Raw genomic sequence first — 17,330 nt, 5'->3', positions numbered from 1 at the left:
GGCACAGAAGCGTTTTATTCACTGACCTACATTAATTCCGGGAACTCAGTTTTGGAGAGGGGTCAAAAGAGGGGAGAAGAGGTGAACTCCTGATTAAGGCCATCCCTCATACAACAGTTTCCTTCCCTTCTTGGCAAACTCGGCTCACTCCCAATAAAACCTCTCTCAGGAAATCAATTGTATTCCATTTGTCCGGCTAAAGGAACATGAAAACATAAGACGATTGAGTAAGTATAAACAGGATGTGCCGCACAGTTGGAGGATAATGGCCCTTCTCACTGACAAGCACACACCAGAGGGTAGACGCTTGCTTTGCTTGATGTAATCTCACTCATCTCTGAAAGAAATTGTAACAATTCTACAGAGCAACAGTGCTTGGGAGGGGCGAGAGAAAAAGGAAATTCAGTTATTGGCGTGGGCACTGAGGCCAGAGAAACAAAAAAAAAAGTGCGACTGAAGCCGACATTAGCCTTCAACGGTTGCTCGAGACCCATAGAAAGGCCTTGGATGTTGGGGAGGAAAAGCAGAATTTGCCTCCATTTGGGACGTTGCTAAACCGAGGCCCCGTCTGCCCTCTCAGGTGGATGTAAAAGATCCCAGGGGCACTATTTCAAAGAAGAGCAGGGGGGAGTTCTCCCCATGCCCTGGGGCCAACATTTATCCCTCAACCAACAACAATAAAACAGATTATCTGGTCATTATCACATTGCTGTTTGTGGGATCTTCGCTGCGTGCAACTTGGCTGCCGCGTTTCTCGACATTATTAAATAAATTTAAAACAGAAACAGACAGTTTCCTAGAATCAGAGAAGTTTACAACATGGAAACAGGCCCTTCGGCCCAACATGTCCATGTCGCCCAGTTTATACCACTAAACTAGTCCCAATTGCCTGCACTTGGCCCATATCCCTCTATACCCATCTTACCCATGTAACTGTCCAAATGCTTTTTAAAAGACAAAATTGTACCCGCCTCTACTACTGCCTCTGGCAGCTCGTTCCAGACACTCACCACCCTTTGAGTGAAAAAATTGCCCCTCTGGACCCTTTTGTATCTCTTCCCCTCTCACCTTAAATCTATGCCCCCTCGTTATAGACTCCCCGACCTTTGGGAAAAGATTTTGACTATCTACCTTATCTATGCCCCTCATTATTTTATAGACTTCTATAAGATCACCCCTAAACCTCCTACTCTCCAGGGGAAAAAGTCTCAGTCTATCCAACCTCTCCCTATAAGTCAAACCATCAAGTCCCGGTAGCATCCTAGTAAATCTTTTCTGCACTCTTTCTAGTTTAATAATATCCTTTCTATAATAGGGTGACCAGAACTGTACACAGTATTCCAAGTGTGGCCTTACTAATGTCTTGTACAACTTCAACAAGACATCCCAACTCCTGTATTCAATGTTCTGACCAATGAAACCAAGCATGCTGAATGCCTTCTTCACCACCCTATCCACCTGTGACTCCACTTTCAAGGAGCTATGAACCTGTACTCCTAGATCTCTTTGCTCCATAACTCTCCCCAACACCCTACCATTAACGGAGTAGGTCCCGGCCCAATTCGATCTACCAAAATGCATCGCCTCACATTTATCTAAATTAAACTCCATCTGCCATTCATCGGCCCACTGGCCCAATTTATCAAGATCCCGTTGCAATCCTAGATAACCTTCTTCACTGTCCACAATGCCACCAATCTTGGTGTCATCTGCAAACTTACTAACCATGCCTCCTAAATTCTCATCCAAATCATTAATATAAATAACAAATAACAGCGGACCCAGCACCGATCCCTGAGGCACACCGCTGGTCACAGGCCTCCAGTTTGAAAAACAACCCTCTACAACCACCCTCTGTCTTCTGTCGTCAAGCCAATTTTGTATCCAATTGGCTACCTCACCTTGGATCCCGTGAGATTTAACCTTATGTAACAACCTACCCATGCGGTACCTTGTCAAAGGTTTGCTAAAGTCCATGTAGACCACGTCTACTGCACAGCCCTCATCTATCTGCTTGGTTACCCCTTCAAAAAACTCAATCAAATTCGTGAGACATGATTTTCCTCTCACAAAACCATGCTGACTGTTCCTAATCAGTCCCTGCCTCTCCAAATGCCTGTCGATCCTGTCTCTCAGAATACCCTCGAACAACTTACCCACTACAGATGTCAGGCTCACCAGTCTGTAGTTCCCAGGCTTTTCCCTGCCGCCCTTCTTAAATAAAGGCACAACATTTGCTACCCTCCAATCTTCAGGCACCTCACCTGTAGCTGTCGATGATTCAAATATCTCTGCTCGGGGACCCGCAATTTCCTCCCTAACCTCCGATAACGTCCTGGGATACATTTCATCAGGTCCCGGAGATTTATCTACCTCGATGCACGTTAAGACTTCCAGCACCTCCCTCTCTGTAATATGAACACTCCTCAAGACATCACTATTTATTTCCCCAAGTTCCCTAACATCCATGCCTTTCTCAACCGTAAATACCGATGTGAAATATTCATTTAGGATCTCACCCATCTCTTGTGGTTCCGCACATAGATGACCTTGTTGATCCTTAAGAGGCCCTACTCTCTCCCGTTACTCTTTTGCCCTTTATGTATTTGTAGAAGCTCTTTGGATTCTCCTTTGCCTTATCTGCCAAAGCAATCTCACGTCCCCTTTTTGCCCTCCTGATTTCTCTCTTAACTCTACTCTGGCAATCTCTATACTCTTCAAGGGATCCACTTGATCCCAGCTGTCTATGCATGTCATATGCCTCCTTCTTCTTTTTGACTAGGGCCTCAATCTCCCGAGTCATCCAAGGTTCCCTACTTCTACCAGCCTTGCCCTTCACTTTATAAGGAATGTGCTTACCCTGAACCCTGGTTAACACACTTTTGAAAGCCTCCCACTTACCAGACGTCCCTTTGCCTCCCCCAATCAACTTCTGAAAGTTCCTGTCTAATACCATCAAAATTGGCCTTTCCCCAATTTAGAATTTTAACTTTTGGGCCAGACCTATCCTTCTCCATAGCTATCTTAAAACTAATGGAATTATGATCACTGGTCCCAAAGTGATCCCTCACCAACACTTCTGTCACCTGCCCTTCCTTATTTCCCAAGAGGAGGTCAAGTTTTGCCCCCTCTCTAGTCGGGCCATCCACATACTGAATGAGAAATTCCTCCTGAATACACTCAACAAATTTCTCTCCATCCAAGCCCCTAATGCTATGGCTGTCCCAGTCAATGTTGGGAAAGTTAAAGTCCCCTACTATTACCACCCTATTTTTCTTGCAGCTGTCTGTAATCTCCTTACATATTTGCTCCTCAATTTCCCGTTGACTATTTGGGGGGTCTGTGGTACAATCCTATCAAAGTGATCTCTCCCTTCTTATTTTTCAGTTCTACCCATATAGACTCAGTGGGCAAACCCTCTGATATATCCCCTCTCACTACTGCCGTGATGTTCTCCCTAATCAAGAATGCAACTCCCCCTCCTCTCTTACCTCCCGCTCTATCTTTCCTGTAGCATCTGTACCCTGGAACATTGAGCTGCCAGTCCTGCCCCTCCCTTAGCCATGTTTCAGTAATAGCTATAACATCCTAGTCCCATGTACCCATCCATGACCTGAGTTCATCTGCCTTGCCCATCAGACTTCTTGCATTGAAATAAATGCAGTTTAATCTAGATTTCCCTTGGTCCTTGCCCTGCTTTCTCAGACCATCTGTCCGGTCATGTTTTGTACACTCTCCCTTACTGCCTTTTGTTTCTGTCACCACTTTATTTCCCACTGACTTCCTGCATCGGTTCCCATCCCCCTGCCACATTAGTTTAAACCCTCCCCAACAGCACTAGCAAACACTCCCCCTAGGACATTGGTTCCAGTCCTGCCCAGATGCAGACCGTCCAATTTGTACTGGTCCCACCTCCCCCAGAACCAGTTCCAACGGCCCAGGAATTTGAATCCCTCCCTCTTGCACCATCTCTCAAGCCACGTATTCATCCAAGCTATCCTGTCATTCCTACTCTGACTAGCCCGTGGCACTGGTAGCAATCCTGAGATTACTACCTTTGAGGTCCTACTTTTTAGTTTAACTCCTAACTCCCTAAATTCAGCTTGTAGGACCTCATCCCGTTTTTTACCTATATCGTTGGTACCGATATGCACCACGACAACTGGCTGTTCACCCTCCCCCTCCAGAATGTCCTGCAGCCGCTCCGAGACATCCTTGACCCTTGCACCAGGGAGGCAACATACCATCCCGGAGTCTCGGTTGCGTCCGCAGAAACGCCTGTCTATTCCCCTTACAATCGAGTCCCCTGTCACTATAGCTCTGCCACTCTTTTTCCTGCCCTCCTGTGCAGCACAGCCAGCCACGGTGCCATGAACCTGGCCGCTGTCACCTTCCCCTGGTGAGCCATCTCCCCCAACAGTATCCAAAACGGTATACCTGTTTTGGAGGGAGATGACCGCAGGGGACCCCTGCACTGCCTTCCTACTCTTCCTCTGTCTGTTGGTCACCCATTCACTATCTCCCTCAGTAAATTTTATCTGTGGTGTGACCAACTCACTGATCGTGCTATCCACGACTTCCTCAGCATCGCGGATGCCCCAAAGTGAATCCATCGGCAGTTCCAGAGCCGTCAAGCGGTCAAACAGTAGCTGCAGCTGGACACACTTCCCGCAGGTGAAGGAACCAGGGACACAGGAAGGATCCCTGAATTCCCACATCCCACAAGAGGAACATGAAGTAAAGGGAATTAGGGGTTACGGGGAGCGGGCAGGAAATTGGACATGAATTTAGATTTGAGGTTAGGATCAGATCAGCCATGATCTTATTGAATGGCGGAGCAAGCTCGAGGGGCCGATTAGCCTACTCCTGCTCCTATTTCTTATGTTCTTATTACAAGTGACTACACTTCAAAAAGTACTTATTCGGCTGTAAAGTGCTTTGGGACGTCCGGAGGTCATGAAAGACACTGTATAAATGCAAGTTCTTTCTTTTACAGGTAAATGCTGATCTAGTCACCAAAGCATTAAAGTTAGCAGACTTCGGACTGGTCTGGGTTACAGTTGAAAAAGTCCAGCGGCTTTTCGGTGGATGCGGGGAGGGAGAGCTGTGAGGAACATTGCATGGGAACGCACTACCTGCAGGACAGGTGAACCTCAATGGAGGAGCCCATTTAAGGCTCTTACATCAGAAGGTGGGGGGGGGACCCTGGCCCCTCTGCTTTCACGTCCTCAACCGAGATCCTTGTCCAGGTTCATTCAGCGGAAGCTGGATGCCGTTCTGACCCACAGCGTCAGCTTGGCTCAGCTCGTACCGCTCTCGCCTCCACCTCAGGTCGCGGGTTTGAGCCCCACTGCGGGGTTTTACCGGCATGATCTAGGTGGAAGCTCCAGTGCAGGGGGACGCTGCATGGCCAAGAGACCGTGTCCATGAGATCAGATCTTAAACCAAGCTCAAAGAGCAGAGATGGGAAAACAGTAGCGTTGGAACCCGGGAGGAGATCAAATGACCAAAGGGCCATCTTCATCCAAACCAATCCCAAGGACCTCTCATCAGGTTCAGCCTCAACAATTTGTTTCTTTGTTCATTCTTGAGATATGGGCATCACTGGCAAGGCCGGCATTTATCGCCCATCCCTAGTTTTTTGTTTATTCGTTCATGGGATGTGGGCGTCGCTGGTGAGGCCAGCATTTATTGCCCGTCCCTAATTGTCCTCGAGAAGGTGGTGGTGAGCTGCCGCCTTGAACCGCTGCAGTCCATGTGGTGAAGGTTCTCCCACAGTGCTGTTAGGAAGGGAGTTCCAGGATTGTGACCCAGCGACGATGAAGGAACGGCGATATATTTCCAAGTCGGGATGGTGTGTGACTTGGAGGGGAACGTGCAGGTGGTGTTGTTCCCATGTGCCTGCTGCCCTTGTCCTTCTAGTGGTAGAGGTCGCGGGTTTGGGAGGTGCTGTCGAAGAAGCCTTGGTGAGTTGCTGCAGTGCATTCTGTGGATGGTACACACTGCAGCCACAGTGCGTCGGTGGTGAAGGGAGTGAATGTTTAGGGTGGTGGATGGGGTGCCAATCAAGCAGACTGCTTTGTCCTGGATGGTGTCGAGCTTCTTGAGTGTTGTTGGAGCTGCACTCATCCAGGCAAGTGGAGAGTATTCCATCACACTCCTGACTTGTACCTTGTAGATGGTGGAAAGGCTTTGGGGAGTCAGGAGGTGAGTCACTCGCCACAGAATACCCAGCCTCTGACCTGCTCTTGTAGCCAGAGTATTTATATGGCTGGTCCAGTTAAGTTTCTGGTCAATGGTGACCCCCAGGATGTTGATGGTGGGGGATTCGGCGATGGTAATGCCGTTGAATGTCATGGGGAGGTGGTTAGACTCTCTCTTTTTGGAGATGGTCATTGTCTGGCACGAATGTTACTTGTCACTTATGAGCCCAAGCCTGGATGTTGTCCAGGTCTTGCTGCATGCGGGCATGGACTGCTTCATTATCTGAGGGGTTGCGAATGAAACTGAACACCGTGCAATCATCAGCGAACATCCCCATTTCTGACAATTTGCCCCTAGTTGCACCGGACCCCCGTGAACCAATGATAGCAGTTTCGATACAACGGAGGGGCTTTCTAGGCCGCTTCAGAGGGGCAGTTAAGAGTCAGCCACTTCGGTGAGGGACCGGAGTCATATATGGGCCCAGACTGGATAGGGACGGCAGGTTTCCTTCCCTAAGGGGCAATTTGCTCAGGTGTCCTGCGGGCTTACTTGTTCCATCCAGACCCCACACATGAATCTATAGGAATGAGGGACATCGGGTCACATAAGAGCCAAGGACAATTTAAAATGGTTTCCCTTGCAGTGCTGTTGCTGAAGGAGATACTTTGCATGTTATTATGATAAAATGCTTTTCCTAATTAGGACTGAAAGGATAATGATGGATTCAAACTATGATATATTGCAACTTGAACGTTCTGCTAACTCAGTGCTTACACAACATGATGGACCATCGTTTGGAGCCAAGCAATCTTTCTCCTGGGCCTTTTTAAACCTGGCAACACATCTAGATTTACAAAGACATTGGCTCCTTGATGGGAATTAAAAACGCTTCATTGCATGCGGAACTTAGAACAGAGAATTAAAAGCGTACACCGTGAGCAGTCTTTGTTTTAAGGTGTGGGAACCCGAGGAGAATTGCACTCAATTCCTTCTACCTCCTGAGTCTGTCTCTCCTGGTTTCTCTTTACCAATGTGTCTTGTTAAGAGCGTCAATGGGACTGAAGCCAACGTTATCCGCTGCCTTTCAACAGTTGCTCGCGAGCCACAGAAAGGCCTTGGATGCTGGGGAGGAATGCGGAGTTTGGCTCTTTGTAGGGGCAGACTTATTGTCACTGCCAGGAGTACTACATGATCCCTGCTGGAAAGTGTGTGCGCATTTGTAATATCACTTACACACACACCAGATAAAGGCAGAATTAGACTCAAATGTGATGCTCTCCTTAGTTGAATAGCTTGCCAACACACCCATGTAAAGGCTGGCTACTTAGACAGGGAATGAAGAGATGCCAGTGCCCTTCGAACCACACCCTAGCCAGTGTCTTCCGAGAACTCTGCGTTCTTCCAATTCTGACCTTCCGCATCCCCGACTCCCTTCGCTCCACCATTGGCGGCCGTGCCTTCACCTGCCAAGCCCTAAGCTCTGGAATTGGCTCCCGAAACCTCTCAGTCTCTCTCTCTCTCTCCTCCTTTAAGACGCTCCTTAAAAGCTACGACTTTGACCACCTGTCCTAATATCTCCTTATGTGGCTCGGTGTCAAATTTTGTCTGGTTACGCGCCTGTGACATGCCTTTGGACGTTGACAGTGCCATAAAAATACACGTTGTTGTTTATGACAGATGGGAAAATCGGGGAGGGACATATCTGAATTACACTAGATCTTCCCTGGATCAAACGCCGCCTCCCACAGGTTGGAGGTATCACACTCAGCTCTTGATGTTGACGGACAGATGGACAATGAATAAATTCTGCACAGTTTTCAGTTGCCAGCTTTTTTCTCCCCCAAAACATTTTTAATACCGCTCGATAAATGTCACGTTCTCAATCGTCAACATAAAAGGTGAAGAGCAGCAAAGGGTTTAAGTGCAATCCAGACTGCTGGGATCAAAGTCTGCAGTATCTGTTAGCCGTGAGGAACAGAATGAAATGGGTTCAGGGGACTCTGAAACCAGATCCCAGTGAACAAGGGCCCACAGCACAAAACTCGCTCCAATTCAGTACTAAATTACCAGTGTCACTGAAGGGAGACCAAGTGAATTACCAAGTGATCAACGAAACACATGCGGTTACAGCAGGTGGGGGCGTTATTCTGGGGTTGGGGGGCTGAAACATTTTTTTTTTAAAAAGGGCAGAAGAGAGGGAACTTCACACTGCGTCAAACCCAAGCTGTACCCCAACCTGAGAGTGCCCAGGATGAAAAATACTCCATTCCTATAAAAACTTCCATCCCTCAACTTGGGAGTGCAAAATTCACACACAAAATAAATTGGTTTTAAAAAACGCATCAATGCATCTTAATCCAGAAGGAGGCCGTACAGCTAAAACAAAATTCAGGAGACTGTAAATTATAAATTAGGATAAATGATCTCCACTGTTTGTATATATAAACCATAAAATGGGAACATTAGTCCAACTGGGTTAACTGGTTATACAAGACTAGCAGCGACCAGATTGGCAACATCCAACTGTTCCTCTTTAACAGTAGCTCTGGTGGAGTGAGGCAGCATGAAGTCAGCTGCGACCAGCTATATATTCAGCAGAGTAATGGGTTAAATAGTAGCCCTACAAGAGCTGGACGAGAAAGTTGGTTACTGCATCCCCTCTGGGATCTGGCTTTGAATCATCCTGACTAAAAGAACTTGCATTTATATAGCACCTTTCACGGGCCCAGGGCATCCCAGAGTGCTCTACAGCCAATTAAGTACTTTTTGAAGTGTAGTCACTGTTGTAATGTAGGGGAACGCAGCAGACAAATTGCGCAGAGCAAGATCCCACAAAAAGCAATATGTTAATGACCAGGTAATCGGGTTTATTAAAAAAAAATGTTAATTGAGGGATAAATACGAGATGTTTCGGATGAGAGGTTAAACTGAGGCTCAAGTGGACGTAAAAGATCCCGCCGCACTATTTCTAAGAAGAGCAGGGGGAGTTCTCCCCCGGTGTCCTGGCCGATATTTATCCCTCAACCAACATCACTAAAACAGATTCTTTGGTCATCACATTGCTGTTTGTGGGACCTTGCTGTGCGCAAATTGGCTGCCGGGTTTGTAGTGGGATTACTACAGCGCTCTCAGGATTAGAGAAGGAGGGGGGGAGTTTGGCCAGAGTGTTTCCGCTGCTCGTGCTATTCAGTGCCTCCTGCTGGCAAGTGCACATCAAGTGACAGTTTGACAGTGACGCACTCCAAGGTAGAATAGCCCCACACTCCTCATGCTCACGTGAAGGACACCCATTTGAGGGAAGCGCTTAAGACAGCCGTGCAACTGAACCCCAGCGAGGAGTCGGGATAGAGAAAACATTGGAATGGAGGCAGAGAACGTGCTTTTGCATAGGGGAGAGTCTGCGTTCAATCAGCTGAAGTTTTATCCCCGGTTCCCTGGTATAGCGCACAGACAGACCCCCCCCAAACCGCCAGACACCGCCCCCCCAAAACCGCCAGACACCGCCCCCCCCCCCCAACCGCCAGACACCGCCCCCCCCCCCCCAACCGCCAGACACCGCCCCCCCCCAACCGCCAGACACCGCCCCCCCCCAACCGCCAGACACCCCCCCCACCCAACCGCCAGACACCGCCCCCCCCCCCAACCGCCAGACACCGCCCCCCCCCCCCAACCGCCAGACACCGCCCCCCCCCCCCAACCGCCAGACACCGCCCCCCCCCCCAACCGCCAGACACCGCCCCCCCCCCAACCGCCAGACACCGCCCCCCCCCCCAACCGCCGTACACCGCCCCCCCCCCCAACCGCCAGACACCGCGCCCCCCCCAACCGCCAGACACCGCGCCCCCCCCAACCGCCAGACACCGCCCCCCCCCCCACCGCCAGACACCGCCCCCCCCCCCAACCGCCAGACACCCCCCCAAGACACCGTCCCCCCCCCAAAAACCACCAGGCACCGCGCCCCTCCCAAAAACCACCAGGCACCGCGCCCCCCCCAAAAACCACCAGGCACCGCGCCCCCCCAAAAACCACCAGGCACCGCGCCCCCCCCAAAAACCACCAGGCACCGCGCCCCCCCCAAAAACCACCAGGCACCGCGCCCCCCCCAAAAACCACCAGGCACCGCGCCCCCCCCAAAAACCACCAGGCACCGCGCCCCCCCAAAAACCACCAGGCACCGCGCCCCCCCCAAAAACCACCAGGCACCGCGCCCCCCCCAAAACCACCAGACACCGCGCCCCCCCCAAAACCACCGGACACCGCGCCCCCCCAAAACCACCAGACACCGCGCCCCCCCAAAACCACCAGACACCGCGCCCCCCCCAAAACCACCGGACACCGCGCCCCCCCAAAACCACCGGACACCGCGCCCCCCCAAAACCACCGGACACCGCCCCCCCCCACAAAACCACCAGACACTGCCCCCCCCACAAAACCACCAGACACTGCCCCCCCCCACAAAACCACCAGACACTGCCCCCCCCCACAAAACCACCAGACACTGCCCCCCCCCACAAAACCACCAGACACTGCCCCCCCCCCCCAACAAAACCACCAGACACTGCCCCCCCCCAACAAAACCACCAGACACTGCCCCCCCCCACAAAACCACCAGACACTGCCCCCCCCCCCCCCAACAAAACTACCAGACACTGCCCCCCCCCCCCCCCCAACAAAACCACCAGACACCGCCCCCGCCCCCCCCCCCCCCCCCTAACCACTCCTCCAAAGCCAGCACAGTTCTGGATGTATTACAGCAGAATGAGCTGGGTGAGGACTGGGTTGTTAACATAATCCCAGTGCAACCAACATCTCTGTAGTTCGACACACATGCACATCGCTGATGCGGACCTGCAGGAAGGGAGGGTGGAATTCAGCATGAGCGAGCTCATTTCAGCAATAACGGTACAGTTACGAGACATGTTTAATACACTGGGGCCAATACGTTATCGGGGAATCAGCTTGGGAGGACGGAATCCAGATTTGTATTGCTGGTTTCGTCTTCAATGTTCAAACGGGCATGGAGAGAAATGCAAATCTCTCTCACACCCACCACCCATCACACTGTACTGAAATCTAGTCACAACACTGAAAGATGCATACACACAAATGCTAGCATATTGTGGGGAGGGTGAGAAGAGTGGATTAAACCAGAGGGGGAATAATACTCCTAAAAGGCAAGTATATAATATATATATATATATAAAAAGGTGTGAAGCAGATAATATGAATGATTAAAAAAAATGCGTAAACATGACATCAGCGACCGAGAGGACTGACATAGGAAACATGCAGCCGGAATTACAGAGGAACAAAGAGGCCATTCAGCCCCTCAATCCTGTTCCGCCATTCAATCAGATCATGACTGATCTGTATCTTAACTCCATCTTAAATAAAGTCTTTTATCTGCTGTTATGAGGGACACCAATCTTGATTTTTCTTTCCCTCTGCGCCTTACACCACTGTACTGAAAAGAGCCTTAAATTTTAGTGTTGTTCTTGTCAAATATTTGAAAACGTATCAGCACCTGCTGTTTTAACATTAGAGGCTGAAACGGACAGTTTGCACCTCTGAAATAAACACCTATGAATTTTGCTCTTTCACCCTGCGTACATGCAGATTTTGTAGGGAGGAGGTTCAGACAGGATAGCTAGACCGTCTATCTGGCAGTCTTCGGCGCACAGACTCGCTCTCTCCTCTTCCATTAAATTCCTTCATGTCCCAGACTTTCCCCGGTGTGTCTCAAGGCCCGTTTCAGTTCGCGCTTGAAAAAATAAAATCTCTGCCCCAACTTAGGTCGGAGCAGAGAAAAACATCCTATGACTCGCTCCCAAATTCCCAAAGCTAATTGTAGCACAGCCAATTCTCATTCATGAGTTTTCCAGCCCCCGATCAACAGAGGGGAAGAGCCAACTTTTAAAAAAAACACTACTTATAGTTTTAGTTTCCAGTTTTGAATCACAGGTGTATTGGCTTTTAAAAAGTGAAATGTTTCAGCACTTGCCGTTTATATCTTTGTGCAAAAAAAGGGTTTAAACAACCCCTGCAATCAGGGTTTCCCAGTGTTGGTCCCTTTAAGACTTTCTCTTCTCACCACTAATCTTCCCAGAAACAACAGTGACTCAAAACATTTAGAGCAGCGAGACTGCTAATCAGAACCAATTTATAAACAGCTCCAGAGAGAACAAAACGCTTAATTATACTGTGTACTTTGTTGGGAAATGTGGTGAGTTGTTTAGATGAGAGTTGATGTGAGTGGAATATTACCCCATATTCAATTCTTTTGGCAAAACACCCTAGTCCATCTTACTGTTTTGCGGCTGTGTTGGACTTCAAACCTGAGTGCCTGAACGATTGGGTAGAGGAACTTGTTTTGGAAAATGCATTTCCCATTCCTTCCTCACTGATACACACACAGTTTTAGACTCCAGCACCAAAACTTGTATGCAACATCATTAGGGGTGGTGGGAGGTGAGACAGACAGACAGACAGACGGAAAGGCGGAAACCACAGAGACAGGCAGGCAGGCGGAAAGGCGGAAGACACAGGCAGGCAGGCGGAAGACACACGCAGGCAGGCGGAAGACACACACAGACAGACAGGCGGAAGACACACACAGACAGACAGGCGGAAGACACACACAGACAGACAGGCGGAAGACACACACAGACAGACAGGCGGAAGACACACACAGACAGACAGGCGGAAGACACACACAGACAGACAGGCGGAAGACACACACAGACAGACAGGCGGAAGACACACACAGACAGACAGGCGGAAGACACACACAGACAGACAGGCGGAAAACACACAGACAGACAGACAGGCGGAAAACACACAGACAGACAGGCGGAAAACACACAGACAGACAGGCGGAAAACACACAGACAGACAGGCGGAAAACACACAGACAGACAGGCGGAAAACACACAGACAGACAGGCGGAAAACAGAGAGACAGACAGACAGGCGGAAAACAGAGACAGGCGGAAAACAGAGAGACAGACAGACAGGCGGAAAACAGAGACAGGCGGAAAACAGAGAGACAGACAGACAGGCGGAAAACAGAGAGACAAACAGACAGGCGGAAAACAGAGACAGGCGGAAAACAGAGACAGGCGGAAAACAGAGACAGGCGGAAAACAGAGACAGGCGGAAAACAGAGAGACAGACAGACAGGCGGAAAACAGAGAGACAGACAGACAGGCGGAAAACAGAGAGACAGACAGACAGGCGGAAAACAGAGAGACAGACAGACAGGCGGAAAACAGAGAGACAGACAGACAGGCGGAAAACAGAGAGACAGACAGACAGGCGGAAAACAGAGAGACAGACAGACAGGCGGAAAACAGAGAGACAGACAGACAGGCGGAAAACAGAGAGACAGACAGACAGGCGGAAAACAGAGAGACAGACAGACAGGCGGAAAACAGAGAGACAGACAGACAGGCGGAAAACAGAGAGACAGACAGACAGGCGGAAAACAGAGAGACAGACAGACAGGCGGAAAACAGAGAGACAGACAGACAGGCGGAAAACAGAGAGACAGACAGACAGGCGGAAAACAGAGAGACAGACAGACAGGCGGAAAACAGAGAGACAGACAGACAGGCGGAAAACAGAGAGACAGACAGACAGGCGGAAAACAGAGAGACAGACAGACAGGCGGAAAACAGAGAGACAGACAGACAGGCGGAAAACAGAGAGACAGACAGACAGGCGGAAAACAGAGAGACAGACAGACAGGCGGAAAACAGAGAGACAGACAGACAGGCGGAAAACAGAGAGACAGACAGACAGGCGGAAAACAGAGAGACAGACAGACAGGCGGAAAACAGAGAGACAGACAGACAGGCGGAAAACAGAGAGACAGACAGACAGGCGGAAAACAGAGAGACAGACAGACAGGCGGAAAACAGAGAGACAGACAGACAGGCGGAAAACAGAGAGACAGACAGACAGGCGGAAAACAGAGAGACAGACAGACAGGCGGAAAACAGAGAGACAGACAGACAGGCGGAAAACAGAGAGACAGACAGACAGGCGGAAAACAGAGAGACAGACAGACAGGCGGAAAACAGAGAGACAGACAGACAGGCGGAAAACAGAGAGACAGACAGACAGGCGGAAAACAGAGAGACAGACAGACAGACAGGCGGAAAACAGAGAGACAGACAGACAGACAGGCGGAAAACAGAGAGACAGACAGACAGGCGGAAAACAGAGACAGACAGACAGGCGGAAAACAGAGAGACAGACAGACAGGCGGAAAACAGAGAGACAGACAGACAGGCGGAAAACAGAGACAGACAGACAGGCGGAAAACAGAGAGACAGACAGACAGGCGGAAAACAGAGAGACAGACAGACAGGCGGAAAACAGAGAGACAGACAGACAGGCGGAAAACAGAGAGACAGACAGACAGACAGGCGGAAAACAGAGAGACAGACAGACAGGCGGAAAACAGAGAGACAGACAGACAGGCGGAAAACAGAGAGACAGACAGACAGGCGGAAAACAGAGAGACAGACAGACAGGCGGAAAACAGAGAGACAGACAGACAGGCGGAAAACAGAGAGACAGACAGACAGGCGGAAAACAGAGAGACAGACAGACAGGCGGAAAACAGAGAGACACACAAAAAAAATCACGGCTGGAAAAATCCACTAGTCTATCTAGTTCACCTCTCCGATCTGTTGTGACCATAACGTGGCTTCTCAAAGATTCTTGTCCAATTTTACCTCGAAGACATCTTAGCTACTCGCCCCTACAACCCAAGCCAATTCAATAACCAACAACCTCCTCAGTAATATCTGCATAAAAATCCCGTCTTAATCTACCTCTTAGCTTCTACTCGAGAGGGAAAAGGGAAAAGCCAACTCGGAACAGACTGCCAGATCCCAGCCACTCTGAGCTCCTCTTCCATCTCCCGCCTGCGGAACCAAAGCCCTCGGAGAAACAAGACAGGCGCTGCCTTCTCAGAACATCCCCATCAGCTGATTAAAAGGGAACATTTTTAAATACTCCTGTTAAAATATTGGCACAGTGTGAAGGAGCCGGACTGCGCATGCTTTTGCGGGGGTGGGGGGGGTGGGGGGAAACAAGACGACAGAAATCGGTAATGTAGATTGATTCTGTTAAGGCTGTTTCTCATTTCACATGCCCTCTCACACAGACACACACACACAATTTCCCCATGACCTTTTGTAACTATGTAATAATTTAGGATCCGACAGAATGAGACGCACCTCCATGTTACAGGACGATGTAGTGCACAATACATATTTTGGGAATAAATTTGTGATAGAAACTAAATCGATTATTTCACACACTGGTCTGTAAGACAGAACAGACTAGCTTCTCACACATACTATATATATACCCGCCAAACCACAGCCCCAGTGAGAGGCTACAATGCAATAATATATTTTTGAGAACATTTTATATATAAACAGCGCAGGGTATGCATTTAAACCAAAGTGTTAGCGGTTAACCAGTCCGAAAATAAATAAATACACCGCCAACTATTACCCGGACAGATCCAATCAAAAAAACACATTAAAAACTTGGAATCTTAAAATGAAAAGCCTCTCAGATCCTCAACAATGCAAATTTGTCCTTTTAAAAATATACATTAAGCGTCAAATTTTGCTTGCAATGGCAAGTCCAGCGGAATGGGTAAAAGTAACATGAATTACGGGAGAGGAATGTCGATTTCACCCCCCCGCCGCTCAGTCAATTTCAAAGTCTTGGTTTTTCTTGTCAATTTCAATCCCCCCCCACCCACCCCCTCGTAGATTTCCCCTCCCGCCGAAGTCCGCAGGAAAAGGCGAATTCCCAACCTCGGTGCATTATCCGTGGACTCGGCGATAAGACGCAGAGTTTTTTTTTTGGCGAACATGAACCGCTCGTAAAAAAAAAATCACCACACAAAAAAAAATCAAAAGTACTCACTAGGAATAAGTTTATTTCAAACGTGTCTCCTTCTCCCTCTCTCTCTCTCTCTCTGGAATTTCACAGTCACGCTAATAAAAGGACCCCGGGAGCGGAAAACAACAAAAAAAGCTGCTTTCTTAAATATATATATATATATAAAAAATCCTTTTCCAACACACCAGAATCTAGCTCTCTCTCGCAAATTCCGGTTTCTGTGGCGTCCGGCCGGCGATAATCAACGACAGAGAGAGAAAAAAAAACCCTCTCGGTTCGCAGTCCGCGATCAGCGGCTCTCAAAAACTCCTTTCAGTGAGATTCCTCCCCCTCCTTTTCTTGCATTAAACTACAGCAACACAGGGGGAGAGAGAGAGAAGGGAGAGGCGTGCAGTATACATCGACAGGAGATAAAACGAAACAGGGAATTCTCTCTGTTGCCCCAACTTGCTGCGTCTTTCACCGTGCAAAAAAAAAAAAATTATTAAAAACTTATATATTACAAGAATACTGAAATGAAATAACCCCGGACTGGTCTTTGAACCTGCTTCCTACCTACTTACAAGCGCCGAACACGCATCAAACACACACACACACACACACATAGAAAACCCTAGCCCAGAAAAGAAATGCATCACATTATGCCCCCGTAGCATAAAACTGTTGTAACAAAAGAAATCAATTTGATACAAAAAGCCTCATTTGCTTTTTTCCTGCTACTTTTTCAGTCTCAAAAAAAAAAGCTGGTAACCTTGTACCCTTTTTTTTTAAAAAAAATAATGTGTATATTAAAGAAACCAGGGCCGGATCGGAGTACTCACTGTGTGAATGGGTGAATGTCCTTGCCATAATTAGCTCCCAACACAGCCGCGACTCCTCGCTCCCAGCCGCCGCTCGCTACAATCGAGGTGAATGGAATGTAACTCCAGGCATCCAATGGGAACCCCAGCCTCACTCTCACTCTCACTCGCTCTCATTCCCCGGCCAAGGTGCGATCCAGGCACTAGGGGGAGCCTGTCCGCACTGCGATACACCCAGCACACGCTCCCCGCTTAAAGGGGCGATGCATGCATGCACACACTGCCAGCGCCGACCCGGCTTAAAGGGGCGATGCATGCATGCACACACACACACTGCCAGCGCCGACCCGGCTTAAAGGGGCAATGCATGCATGCACACACACACACACACTGCCAG

The 17,330-nt window shown here is 49.2% G+C and overlaps 1 protein-coding gene across 3 annotated transcripts in view; it reads right to left on the bottom strand.

Annotated features, from left to right (window-relative positions):
- Positions 1-17,100, bottom strand: part of LOC137334008 (plexin-A1-like) — a 438,331-nt gene extending 421,231 nt beyond the window's left edge. Inside the window, exon 1 of one of the 3 annotated variants that reach the window (XM_067998409.1) lies at positions 16,955-17,100. The gene's annotated coding sequence lies outside the window, so the exon portion shown is untranslated. Of the gene's footprint in view, positions 1-16,157; positions 16,578-16,954 lie in introns of those variants that run through there. The other 2 variants (XM_067998406.1, XM_067998407.1) reach the window with 2 other exon arrangements.
- Positions 17,101-17,330: the final 230 nt, after the last annotated feature.

The sequence above is a fragment of the Heptranchias perlo genome, chromosome 17 (assembly GCF_035084215.1).
Source record: "Heptranchias perlo isolate sHepPer1 chromosome 17, sHepPer1.hap1, whole genome shotgun sequence".
NCBI lineage: Eukaryota > Metazoa > Chordata > Chondrichthyes > Hexanchiformes > Hexanchidae > Heptranchias > Heptranchias perlo.
Note: the sequence above shows the minus strand (reverse complement) of the source record. Positions and strands in the feature narration are given on the sequence as shown.